Genomic DNA, 13,199 nt, shown 5'->3' with positions numbered 1-13,199 from the left:
AAGGGTCTAGAGAACAATAAGCCAGGCACCAGGGGCTAGGGGCGAGTCCTGGAAGCCCACTGGCTTTTGCCAAGCCCCGGTACCTCCCCAGCTAGGCGCGATTCCTAAGGATCCGTGTGTGTGTGTGTGTGTGTGTGTGTGTGTGTGTGTGTTTGTGTGTGTGTGTCCATGACACACACCTATAATCCCACGTATCCCACCTTGGAAGGCTGAAGCAGGAGGATCCTAAGTTCAAAACAAGCCTCAGCAACTTATCAAGGCCCTAAGCAACTTAGTGAGATCTTGTCTCAAAATCAAAAGTAAAAATGACTGGGGATGTAACTCAGTGGTAAAATGCCCTTGGGTTCCACCTCCAGTACCAAAAAGAAAAAAAAAAAAGTATTTTCACTATCTGACCTGTGCTGTGGTTCCTGGTAAAGCTTCATTTGCAGCATGTTATCATTTAACCCAACACGGAGCCCTCTCCGTGGAAAAGCCCCCATCCTTATGACGTTATTAATCCCATTTGGGGCCTCTGCATGGGAAAATTCCTAACTTCAGGACATCTGTCAGTTCTCATAAGCTTCAGTTGCTTAACCTCACAGCTGCCTACTACCGTGATGCCAGTTGGGACGCACAAAGAGCTGGCCATAAACTTTAAAAGAAAATTTAGGAAACGAGGTTTCCAGAGAGTACTTTGAAAAGCTCTGATATATTCCTAGGGATCTAAAAAGCTATGGTTTGCTCAAGAAAGACCTCGGAGGGTTCCCAATTTCTAGCTGAACTTCAGGCCTTGGATAGGCAGGAAGTGAAGACCAGGACAGGGTTGTAAGCTGTCCAGGGACTGAAGGTATGCCTCAACCCACACCCAGAGCTCCCGGACAGTGGGTGGAAGTTTCCTAGGTCAAAGCATTCACCGATTCTTTGTCCACGCATTAGCGAATCACTAAACTAGCTGAAGAAAGACTTCAGTTGGCTGCATGTCACAGGAAAAAGAGACTCTACAGAATTAGTCCAGGAATGTCACTAAACAAACAGCAACAACAAACCTTGTAGGGGAGAAATTTTTATTTTTTTCAGGGCTGCCAAAGTATATTATTAAAAAAGTACAGACTGGGGCTGAGCCCTTGCCTAGCATGTGCAAGGAACTGGGCTCGATTCTCAGCACTGCATATAAATAAATAAATAAGATAAAGTTCCATTGCCAACTAAAAAATACTTATAAAAAAAGTACAGTATCTTTTTAAAGCATGAAACCTATAAAGAAACCAAAGTTGCACACATAATTAGCCACTAGAAATTGCCTCTGAGGAAACTCAGAGGATGGACTTTCTAGGCAATGACTAAGTCAGCTACTGCAAATATGTCCAAAGAACTGAAGGAGGTTGGGAGCGGAGCTCAGAAGTGGAGCATGTGCTTAGCACGTAAAAGTGCCTGGGTTTAATCCCCAAGACTAAAAAATGAAAGGAAATCATGTGTACAGAATTTTAAAAAGCATGCCAGTGATATCTCACCAAGTAGAAAATCAGTAGAAAGAGAGAAAATATTTTAAAAAAATAGAAATTCTGGAGATGAAAAGTAGAATATGTGAATAAAAAATCCACTAAAGGGACCCAACAGCACAGTTGAGCTGGCAGAAGAAAGGATTAATGAACTGGTGATAGATTATTGAGTCTGTGGAATAGAAAGAAAAAAAAACGAAGCCTCAGAGACTTGTGAGATACCATCAAGTCCACCAGCATATGTGTAACGGCAATACCAGAAGGAGAAGAGGGAGATAAAAGGTATGTTAGTCATCTTTCTGCTGCTGTGATAAAATACCTAAGATAAGCAACTTTAAAGGAGAAAAGGTTTATTTGGGTTCACAAATTTCAAAGGTTTCAGTCCACGGTCACCTGATTTCATCATTCTGGGGTCTGTCATGAGACAGACATCAAGGTAGCAGGACGTGTGCGTGTGGCAGAGGAGTCTGCTCATCTTGTGGTGGCCAGGTAACAGAAAGAGAGAGGAAGGGATCAGGGACAAAATATCCTCTTCAAGCACACACCCCAGTAAGCTTTCTACAACAAGGGTCCATTTCCTAAGGTTTCCACGGCCTCCTGAGAGCCCATCGAGCTATGAATCCATCCATGAATTCATCTATCCACGAGGTCGACGCTCTCATGACTCAACCAGCCCCCACCCCCAGGCCCCACCTCCGAACACAGCTGCACTGGGACGAAGCCTTTAACATATGAACTTTTGATGGACATCTAAGATCCAAATAATAACAAAGGAATAGAAAAAAATTGTAGAAGTCCAAAGTTTTTTATCTCAATGAAAGTTTACATATATAAGAAGCTCAACGAGGGGCTGGGGAGATAGCTCAGTCGGTAGAGTGCTTGCCTTGTAAGCACAAGGCCCTGGGTTCGATCCCCAGCACCCAAAAAAGAAAAAAAAAAAAAAAAAAAAAAAAAAAAAAAAAAAAAAAAAAAAAGAAGCTCAACGAACTATAAGTGGGATAATTTTAATGTTCCACTCTGTCTCTACCTTAGGATAGACGCACTCCATACTGAGAAATACTATAGTCAAACTGTCCAAAATCAAAGACAAAGAAGATCTGAAAGACAGAAATAAGAATTTATGACTTACAAGGGAATCTCAATAGTGGCTGACTCCTCAGATGATACACTGGAAGTATTGGAGGAAAAGACTAAAAGTGCTATCCCCAGCAAAACCGTCCTTCAAAAGTGAAGAAGAATTTCAGTAAGTTCATGATAAACAAAGAACCAGAGAATTCACTGTGAGCACACTTGTTTTACAAGAAATAACTACAGGGAGATCTTCCAACCGCAATGAAAGGAAAGATCTATAACCTTTACTCCAATTTTATAGATAGAAAAATGGAGAGCCAACTGAGGTCCTTGTTAATGATGCGATGTGAATTAGAATCCTTATTATAACCACACTGGTGCAGTCATTTCTTCATTCAGTCATCAAATTAATTCCAAAGGCACTAGAAGACATCTCAGTACAAGCACAACTTCATCTGTGTCTCTGGGAGTAGCACTGGGTAACAGATAATTATCTACACAAAGAGCTTTCAAGTTCTAGTTCAGGATGGCAGACCAAGTTCAAGTAGTTATTTCTTTTTACTCCAAGTCTACATTGCTCCAAATGATCTAAATAAATTGATTTCTTGGTTAGAAAACAATATAGAAAATACCCAGTGAACCAAACACCATGATAAAAGATGGAAAATGTATGGGATCAGCAGATGGAAACCAAGGACCCAAAATCAGAGAAGAGGACTGGGGCAAAAGTGGGGGGAGCTCTAGGGATGATTCAGACCAGAACGTGGGCGCTGGGAGCAGGAGGCTGAAGCATCCAGAACAGACAGCCAGAAATGCTGACCTCAGGCCAGATGGTGACCCGCGGAGGTGTTGTGCAGAAGCAGAGCGGTGGATGTCAGGAGCCGTGAGGCAAGACAAGGCCCCAGAGCCTAACTGCCCTTCAGGAGAACAGGAAACCTCTGTCTGGAAGACTAACTATGGGCTTCTTCATTCCACTTTAGACAGAAGGACCGAGTCATGGGTGCATACCCCATCCCATCTTGCAAGAATGCCTGGAGTCTAGCAAGGAATCCTAGGTTCAAAGGTGAGCTCACAACCAGGAAGAGCCTAACATTTCAGCAAGGCAGATGTGATGGGAGAATAGGGACCCAATGTTCATATCTGGAAAAAAATAGGATTAAACAGGGATGACAGACCTGGGCTTTTCAGATAAATTGGATGCAGAAGGGTATGGAACCAAAAAAATCTAGATACCTTGGAGATTACAAACTTGATCATTGAAATTAAAAAATCAGATGGAGTAAAGAGCAGAAAAGATGTAATTGAAGTGGGCAAGGTGGTACATACCTGTAATCCCAGCAGGTTGGGAGGTTGAGGCAGGGGATCGTAAGTTCAAAGCCAACCTCAGAAACTTAGTGAGGCCCTAAGCAATTCAGCAAGACCCTGTCTCTAAATAAAATACAAAAAAGGGCTGGGGATGTGGCTCAGTGGCTAAGTATCCCTGGATTCAATCCCTAGTACAAAAAAAAAAAAAAAAAAAAAAAAAAAAGATGTAACTGAAAAAAGGATCAATGACCTGAAATTGACCAGAATGTACTGCAAAGTTATGCAAAGTTACCAAGATTTCAAATACACGAAAAGGGATAAGGAGAATAGATGCTGAAGTTCAAAATACCATCCAGTAGGGATCGCAGAAGAAAATCAAGAGACTACTCAAAGAAAGATCAGAGAAGCCAGGTCTTTGGTCTGGAAGATTCCAGGCACACTTCAGGGCAGTGGACACCTACAGAATCTAGGGGCATTAAGTGAACATTTATTAACCGATTGCTGGGGCACAGTTATCTCTCCCTCACCCTCCTTAAGACTCAGAAGTCTGGTTACAATTATACTCTCCAAGCAGAAGACTGAAAAAGAATTCTCTAGAACCTCTGAGCAGAAAAAAGTTCTCAAAATACTGACATCCAGACATTCCTTAATGAGATGATCCCCAGAGTCACTGTCAGGATCACAAGTTCAAAGATAGCCTCAACAAATTATCAAGGCCCCGAGGAACTTAGTGAAAGCCTATCTCAAAATAAAAATAAAATAAAAAGGACTGGAGATGGGGCTCAGTGGTTCAGCACACCCAGTACCAAAAACAGAAAGGAAGAAAAAAGAATAGGAAAAATGAACCCAAAAAAGTTGTTGAAATTAAAGACATGATGGTAAAAATAAAGCCAATGGAATGGCTGGAAGATAAATTTGAGTAGAGTTGAATACTAGGAAGGAGAGGAGCAAAAAAATTAATTGATTAAAAAACTACAAAATGGGGGCGGGGTAGGGCTCAGTTGGTCGAGTGCTTGCCTAGCATGCACAAGGCCCTGGGTTCAATTCCCAGCACCAAACAAAACAAAAAAAAACAAACTACAAAATGGAAAGTAGAAGACAAAAGTCCCCTCCCCGCAAAACAAAAACAGAAGCAAAAAAACCCCAAAACAAAACAAAACAAAAAAAAACAAACAGAGCTCCAGCATCCACATAAGAGATGTTTAGAGAAAGAATAGAGGAGGACACTCTTACACAAACTGAAGACCTTGCGAGTCTGGTGTGAAAGGATCCACCCGTGCACACAGACGCTCCTCCACTTTGGACATGGACACCTCCTGGTAAACACATCAAAAATGGGAAGTATCGTGAGTGGCAAGTGCACAGAACACACCTACCCTCCTGCACAGCCCAGCTCCCACACGGCACCCTGGACCCAGCCATTCTTTCCCGGGTGGTCCCGGGCTGACAGGCTCCCCAGGTCGCTGCTCTACCCAGCATCATGAGAGAGGACACACAGCATGTCACTAGCCCAGGAAAGGATCCTTGGGAGTGTGGTTTCTACTGATCGAGTATCACTTCTGCGTCATTATAAAGTCGAGAAATTGTAAGTTGAAACTTCCTAAGTTGGGGACTGTCTGTATTTAGGATATTTCAGAAAAATGAGGAATAGAGAAGACCTGTACCGTTCCAAAAGGTCACAAAGAACCAAAAGTCAACATTGCTTCACTCCTCCCGAGAACAGCAACGGAAGAGAGCCAGTGGAGAAAAGTCGTCCCAGTTCATTGTTTCAAGTGAAAACAAGAGCTATTGAATGGTTGCAAATATTTTCTTCTACAAATGGAAGAAAATAATTACAAATCAGATATTCAATAAGGGATTAATATCCAAAATATATTAGGGACTCATATAACTCAATAGCAGAAAAATAAATAACCTGATATAAAAATGGGCAAAGATTCAAAGCCAGTCTCAGCAAAAGCAAGGCACTAAGCAACTCAGTGAGATCCTGTCTTGAAGCAACTCAGAGAGACTCTGTCTCTAAATAAATACAAAATAGGGCTGGGGATGTGGCTCAGTGTCCCTGAGTTCAATCCCCTGTACCCCTCCAAAAAAAACCAAAAAAAAAAAAAAAAAACCAAAAAATTGGACAAAGGACCTGCATAGATGTTATTCCAAAGAACACATATGTCTTAGTGTGTTTTATGTTGCTATGACAGATTACCTGAGACAGGGAGATTTATATAAAAATAGAAGTTTATTTCGTCTCATTATTCTGGGATCTGGAAAGAAGAACAGCGTGCTGGCATCTTCTTGGCTTCTGGTGAAGGCCTTGTGCTACTTCAACTCATGAAAGAAAGTGGAAGGACCACTGCGTGGCTGCATTCAGGAGAGAGGAAAAGGGGCAGCTCCTGACAGCTAAGGCATTCCCCAGGAAAGCTGCAGTCCTTCAGGAGGACTCTGCCCCCAACACTGCTGGATGACACTCAAATTTCAATGTGAGGAGCTGGGCTGTAGCTCAGGGACAGAGCGCTTGGGCTTGCCTAGCATGTGTGAGGCACTGGGTTTGACCCCCAGCACCACATAAAAGTAAAAAAAAAAAAAAAGAAAAAAAAAAGAAGGCATTCTGTCCATCTGTAACTAAAAAAAAATTGTTTTAAATGTCACTGTGAGTTTCAACCAGATGAACCTCACTCAAACCAAAGCCCCATGGCCATGAGATGTATGAAAACTCAACATCACTGATCATCAAAGCCACAGTGAGGTGGGCACAGTGGTGCTCACTTATATCCCAGCTACTTGGGAGGCTGAGGCAGGAGGATTGCAAGTTGGAGGTCAGCATGAAACCGAGCAAGACCCTGTCTCAAAATAAAATAAAAAGGGCTAGGGAATGTGGCTCAGTGGTAGAGCACTTGCCTAGCATGTACAAAGTCCTGGGTTCAGTCCTGCAAAAGTGAACAAACAAACAAACAAAACCACATGAGATATCACCTCACACCTGAAGGATGGATAGTATCAAAAAGTAAAAATAATAATAATAAAATAAAAATAACAACTATTTGTGAGGATGTTAAAAAATACCAGAACCCGTACACTCTGTGGCTGGGAATAAATCTGATATGGCCATTATGAAAAGAGTATGGTGATCTCTCAAAACATTAAACTATTAGATGATCCAGCATTTCTGCATCCAGGTGAATCTCCAAAGTAAGCAAAACCAGGAATTTGAAGAGACAGTTGTACTCCCATGTTCATTGTGGTATTGTAACAATAGCCAAGATATGGAAACAAGTATCTATTGACAGATGAATGGATAAAGAAAAGGTAGTACCCAGTGCCTGCATGTGTGCGAGCGCGCGCGCGCACACACACACACACATGCACACACAGACACACAGTGGGATATTATTGCACCTTAAAAAAGAAAGGATTCCTGCCATTTGCAGCTACGAGGTTCATTATGCTAAGTGAAACCAACCAGATGCAGAAAGAAAAACACTGCAGGATCTCACTTATTCATGGAATCTGAAAAATTGATGTCATAGAAATAGAAATAGAAAGTAGAAGGGGGTCATCAAGGCCCAGGGGTGATCTGTGCGGGGAGCAGGGACATGTTGTTCAAAGGGTACCGACTTTCAGTTACAAGATGGATAAGTTCTGGAGACTTCCTGCACAGCCTGGGGTTGTTGCAAACGATGCAAGGAGATGGATATGCTAATTAGCTTGATTGTGGCTATCACATGTTAAAGCATCACATTCTCCACCTTAAATATATATAGTTTTATATGTCAATGGTAGCTCAGTAAAGCTGAAACAAAATAAAAACACATCTTGTTTTAAAAGTCAAAAAAGGAGAATAAATTTGACTACAGCAAGTAAAAATAAAAAAGCTTCTTTATGACAAAAAAGAAAATAAATAACACTAAAAAAGTTAATAGGGCTGGGGTTGTGGCTCAGTGGTAACAAGCCCACCTAGCATGTGTGAGGCACTGGGTTCCAGCCTCAGCACTACATAAAAATGAATAAATAAATAAATAAAGGTATTGTGTCCATCTAAAACTAAAAAAAAAAATTTTTAAAAACAAGTTAATAGACAAGAAGTAGAGACTTTGAACATATATAAAAGGCAATGGAGTGACCCTGAATGTATATAGCACTCATAACTTACAACCAATGGGGAATGCACCCAGCTTCCCAGGAAAGTAGCCAAGGCCGCTGGTCCATGCAGCCAGTAGACTTGTGAATACGGGGATCACATTCACCAGAACCGGGAAGATACAGATTAAAGCAGTAATGAGCTATGGAAGGAAGGGAAATGGATGGAATGGCCAGACAGGGTGATGTGCCCAGTTCAGAGGCACTGGGAGTGAGTTGGGCTCTAGCGCAGCGTGGGGAGGATCATTAATTACGAAAAGCCATATACTTGAAAACTGCTGAGTAGATTTTATGTTCTCACCACACACTCAACGTGCAAGATAAGTATGTGTTCATTAGCTTGGTTAAATCACTTTTAATTCACTTGATGGATAGGTAATGTAAATGGTGTAGTCCATAAATACTTTCAGAAAAAATTTTAAACAATTTCTTTCTTTTTTTTTGCAGTGCTGGGGATTGAACCCAGGGTCTTGTGCTTGCAAGGCAAGCACTCTACCAATTGAGCTATATCCCCAGTCCCCTAAACAAATATTTTTAAAAACAAAAATAAAATTACACTCAGTCTCTTGGGACTTTGGAACATTTTGTCTGCATTTCCATGTTTCCCAAGTTCTTGTTTTCTGGTTTTATTTTATTTATTTTTTTCTTTTTCATTCACAATAAATAATTTTTTGAAAAAAGAGAAAATGGATTAAGCAAAAAATCGGAAGTATTACCTACTAAAACATAAGCTATTCTTACCCTGCTGAATAGCTCACTCTAGGAAGTTGCTCCTGGGAAATGGGAGGTTACTGCATTATAGGGAAGGGGGGAATGTCTGAGTATTCCCAGAATGTTCTAGAAAACCTTCCATACTCATCAATATGTAAGTGGTAATCATCAACTGTGGTTTATGTGTGTCAGGGAAGATTGTGCCACAGTCATTAGGAATGAGTTGTCACTATGCTTCTAACATACAGGATGTAATATGTAACAAATATCGGGTACACGCAAATAGGTAAAATGTGTGTGCATGCGTTGGTAAATGCATAGCAGGGCATCTGGAAGAGTAAGAGAGGTTACCCTGGGAAGGAAGTGGGGAGTGGACACGTGCAGTTTACTGCAATGTTTAGACTTTTTTTTTTTTTTTTTTTTGCAATAAAGATGAATTTATATATCGGTTAAGAAAAAAATATTTGCTTTGGAAAACAGTGTGCTGATTTGTCAAAAACTTAGTTTCTATATGACCCAGCAATTCCATTCTTACCTGCACACCCAAGAGACAGAAACCACGTATCCACACAAAATTTATACACAAATGTATGATTACACAAATGGTATACCTCTACTTCATGTACAGAGAAACAAGATGTATCCCATTTGTTTACAATAAAAATAAATTTAAAAAAAATTTATACACAACTGTTCACAGGAGACTTATTCATAACAGCTCCAAAGTAGTAACAACCCCAGTGCCCATCAGCTGATGAAGAGGTAACAAAAGGTGGAGTTCGACATGGTGGAAAATTATTGGTCATTAAAAAACATGAAGGACCCATACACATACAACCCGGAGGAGCCTGGGAAACCGGCTAAGAGAACTAAGCCAGTGACAGCGGCGGCACCGCTTGGCTCCGCTCACACGAAAAGTCCAGAGTAGGAAAATCCCGAGACAGCAAGTAGGTTAGTGGGTGCCAAGGGCTGGGAAGGGGGAGAAACGAGGAGTGACAGGTAAGGAGTGCCGGTTTCATTTTAGGAGGAGGAAAATATTCCAACCTTGACCGTGCTGGAGGTTGTGCAACTTTGGAAAATCCTGAAAACCACTGAATTAGCACGTTTCAAAAAGATGAGTATTAGCCAGCCGCGCGCCTGCAATCCCAGCGACTCCGGAGTCTGAGGCAGGAGGACCCCAAATTCAAAGCCAGCCTCGGGTGCAGGCCATATAGCCCGTCTCAAAGCCAGCCTCAGCAACTTTGCGAAGCCTTAAGCCACCTATTGAGATCCTATCTCTAAATAAAAATAAATAAATAAAATAAAATGGCCTGGGGCTCAGTGGTGAAGCGCCCTGAGTTCAATCCCTGGTACAAAAAAATCTGTATATATTATGGTATGTGAATTATATGCTAATAGAAAAAGATCATCAAAACAAAACAGAAAACAAAACCAAAAACCCTCCACAACACTGAGTAAACAAGTGCAAAGACGCCCAAGCTCAGGCGGCTTGCGGGAACCTTGAGCTGCAGGAAGCAGCCCACGGCAGGTGGGCTGCGGGGGCGGGGCGCCGGGGGCGGGGCGCCGGGCGCCGGGCGCGGGGCGGGGCTTGCTGCGCAGCCGACCGCCGGAGGGTTTATCCGCACCCTCACAGCTCAGCCGAGGCACTCGGGGACAGCCAGGCTGCTGAAGTCACCGTTTCCTGGAAGTCTCCAATTTCTAGGTCGCCGCGATGGAAGGCGTTGGATCAGAGGAAACCGAGGGAGCATGCGATTCATCATGATCACGAGGATACCACGTGCGGGGGAAAAGGAAAGGAAAAGTGCAGCCAAGAAGGGTTGGTGTACCCTGTCAGCAAGAAGCCAGCCTGGGCGGAGTCCTGGGACCTGCGCAGGGGCTTTCCAGGAGGCTGGGGGAAATTCCCTTGTCCAGGTGACTTCCAGATCTTCCTGAGGGCCACCTGGGGGGAATAACAAGCCCTCCCCGAGGGACCAGGTCACCTGCCCCTCATCACACACACACCCATGCACGCGTGTGCTTCACACAGGGCCAGCATACTGTGTTCGGCGTGGCCTCCGACAGCATGGTAGCAGGGGAGACCCCCCACTCCCCCCAGCTCTGCACGCAGGGAACTGTTGCTGCCACAAGCCGTCTAGAAAATTTCACTTAGAGGAAGTCCACAGGGCACTGGATGATTGCCCAGCCTGGTGGCAGAGGGGAGGGAGCTGGACACTGTCCCAATCTCCCCAGACCTGGATGCCTGATCAGTGTCCACTACCAGCTGCCTGCTCTCCAGCCTCTTCCTTTGAGGAGGAGAGGTGGGAATCCCTTCATGAGCCTAGAGGTGGTGCCCCTGGGTGCAGCCTGTCCCTCAGATCTGCGTGAAGCACAGGGATGGAACAGGGGTCACATTCCCATTTGACAGGCTGAAGACCTGAGGCCCCAGGCTGTCTGACCTGCCCAGAGACCCACAGCAGCCCATGGCCTTGTTGCTACTCAATCTGGCATCCCTGAACCCCAGCCCAGAGACTCTTTTGCCTCAGGCTGAGCCATTTATGGTTTGACGTGGACACAGGTCTCCTGGATGGTCCCCATGTCCCACAAAGCTTCCCACAAAAAGGGGACAACTTGGAGACAAAACAGAAATTCAGACAGAAGGGTGACCCCCAGAGGACTGCCCTCCTGGCCTCCCTCCATGTCCCCAGCTTCCTCTCCAGGACCCCTCTCAACCTCCCCTGGCCCCCCTGGGTTCTGCAGGTGGGAGAAATGGTGGAATACATTTTGGCTTCTCACCTGTCCCCTCACAGTGTGTGTGATCCTGGAATGACAGGGACTTGGCTACCCCAAGAGCCCTGAGCGCCGTAAAAGGGAGAAACCAAGAATTCCCTTGGCGCTTCCCCAGATGGAGACGGAAGACGTCAGGACCTCAGCTAAATGGGGGAAGGCGGCCCTTGGTTACCTGGAGGTGGGATCCTTCTGACGATTGTGAGAAGGACTTCCCACACCTGTGTGGGAGCACATGTCCTCTCAGGGGACAGAGGGGGGATGAGCTCTGAGGCGCCCAAGGCTGGATTTTTCTCCTCAGTGAATTTATGTGGCACAGAAATCCGGCTCTGTCAGTGGGCGTTGGGGGCTGCCACCCAGCAGGCGTCCAGGTCACCACCACCTCTCATGGTAAAGGCAGCTGTTTTCTCCTCTTCTCAGCCACCCTCCTTCCTTCCTCTCCTTTTCCCAACGTCTGAGGCTCGCCCACCTTTTCCATCTCTCCCCTTCACGTTGGTGACCATTTCCCCCGTCAGTGGCAAGTGTGTCTCACGGTATCTCGGCACCTGCACCTGGGAGGACCGGACTCCCCCAGGCCACCAGCAGAATGGGTGATCGCAGTGTGACCGCACAGCGAATGCGTTAGAGCGACAAGTGTCACGCAGGTCTCCCAGCCTCATGTTGGCTGGGGAAGGATGTGTGGCATTCAAATAAGCCCTCCAGCTGCCCCGAGCAACTTTGTGCACTGATGCTCACCCCAACACCCCAACAGAGGGTCTCCCATCACCTCCATTTTGAAGACGGGAAAATGGAGGTCAGTCATTTGCCTGGCCTGAATTTCCTCTGTGTTCTGCTTTGGATGTGAGGTGTCCCTGCAAAAGCTCACGTGTGAGACAATGCAAGACAGTTTAGAGCTGAATTGATCGGTTGCAGGGCCTTCACCTAATCAGTGCATTGATCCCCTGATAGGGGTTAACTGGGTGTGGCCGTAGGCAGGTGGGGCGTGGCTGGAGGTGGATCCCTGGGTCCCGCCTTTGGGGTTTATATTTTGTCTGTGGTGAGGGCAGCTCTCTCTGCTTCCTGGTGCCCTGTTTCCCACCCCCCTCCTCCCCGCCCTTCTGCCATGAGGTTCTACCTCACTTCCAGCCCAGAGCAACAGAGTGGACCATCTATGGACTGAGACCTCTGAAGCCTTGAGTCCCCAGATAAACTTTTCCTCCTCTAAAATTGTTCTGGTCAGGTCTTTTGGTCACAGCAGTGAAAAAGCTGACTAAAACAATCTGTGAGGTGGGCATGGCTTCCCGGTGTATACCGCGAACTGAAGGGGTGTAAAACAGTGAATATTGTGCCTACCGCATCGCTAGCTTTTTTCAGTCACCCTTCTTTGCATTTACTGATTGATTCTGTTTTCCTGACTAGAAGGCCGCATTTCCCCTTGATAGTTAACTGACATCGTCTTGGTGTCTGTATTTCTTGTGGTTTTCTCTGGCTCTGAATTCCTTCACGCCAACACAAGCTGTTGTATTGGTCAGCTTCATGATACTGTAAAGAAATACCTGAGGGAATTAACTTATAAAGAGGAAAGGTTGGGCTGGGGATGTAGCTCAGTGACAGAAGGCTTGCCAGGCATGCACAAGGTCCTGGGTTTCAATTCCAGACCAGAGAGAGTGAGAGAGAGAGAGACAGCCAGCCAGACAGACTGCTTTTAGCTCCTGGTTCTGGGGGTTTCCAGTTCAAGATCAGGCAGCCCATAGC

The sequence above is a fragment of the Sciurus carolinensis genome, chromosome 13 (assembly GCF_902686445.1).
Source record: "Sciurus carolinensis chromosome 13, mSciCar1.2, whole genome shotgun sequence".
Lineage (NCBI taxonomy): Eukaryota > Metazoa > Chordata > Mammalia > Rodentia > Sciuridae > Sciurus > Sciurus carolinensis.
Note: the sequence above shows the minus strand (reverse complement) of the source record.